Raw genomic sequence first — 1,091 nt, forward strand, 5'->3', positions numbered from 1 at the left:
ATTCTTAACTTGTGGGCCATACAAAAAGAGGCCTTGAGCTGGATCTGAATTGGCCCCTGGGATAGGTGACTACCTCTAAACATTTTTGTGAGACAGAAATAAACTAGTATGTCCAAGTCGGAGTCTTCTCTGAGGAGGTAACATTATTAGAGATCCAGATAAAGGTGGTAACTTAACTTATATAACCATCTAGGATAGTGGTTCTCAACCTTCCTAATACCTTGACTCTTTAATACAGTTCCTATGGGTCATGACCCACAGGTTGAGAACAGGTGATCTAGGGGGAAAGCAGGGAGGCAGGGGATGGAAAACAAGACAGTGGTCTAGAGGTTAAAAATGAACTTAAAACGTGCATCAGTTGCCAATTTATTGCCTCCTAGCTCCAAATTCACCATTTCTTTGTTCTCCTTTGATACTGCAGCTGGATCTGTAACAATTTCCTCTTTGCCAGTAAAGGGCACTGGAAGGACAAAGAAAAGGGGCTTCTTCCTAGTTCTGGCGTTTTCTATCTTACTCTGATAGGGCAGTGATGTGTGGGATGCCCCGTGACACTCAGCCTTAAATAGTGGCTTCCTGGTCATCAGCCCTGGCCTGTAGCACCATAATGAACTTTACTATGCTGTTGGACACAGCCAGTGTTGCGCTGGGAAATATTTAATAACTAGATTGAAAACTGAAAAATCTGATCTGTTGCATTTGACAACTTCCATGGTTTGAATGCTTCTACCACAGCTTATTTCAATGAAGACTGGGGAAGAGATATACAGAACTGGCTCTTGCAAGCCCATATAGATTGACTCTGGTACACCACTGGAACAACGACATCCTGTCCAATGAGGTCTGAGCTTCAATATTGGTTGGGATTGGGGGACCCTCTTCTCAGTTTGCTTCTTCCTTGAGAATTTTCCCTTAACTTTTTAGAGGCAGTAGCTATCCCCATTCTGCTGTTCCTATATTCTTCAGAGATCTCTTTATGTCCTTCACAAGAGAAAACTCTTTTCACTAGTTAATACTTCTTTGTATTAAACTTTATATATATATATATATATTTTTTTTTTTTTTTTTTTTTTTTGGAGACAGAGCCTCAAGCT

The sequence above is a fragment of the Otolemur garnettii genome, unplaced genomic scaffold, assembly GCF_000181295.1.
Source record: "Otolemur garnettii isolate 467f Iridium unplaced genomic scaffold, OtoGar3 scaffold00046, whole genome shotgun sequence".
Lineage (NCBI taxonomy): Eukaryota > Metazoa > Chordata > Mammalia > Primates > Galagidae > Otolemur > Otolemur garnettii.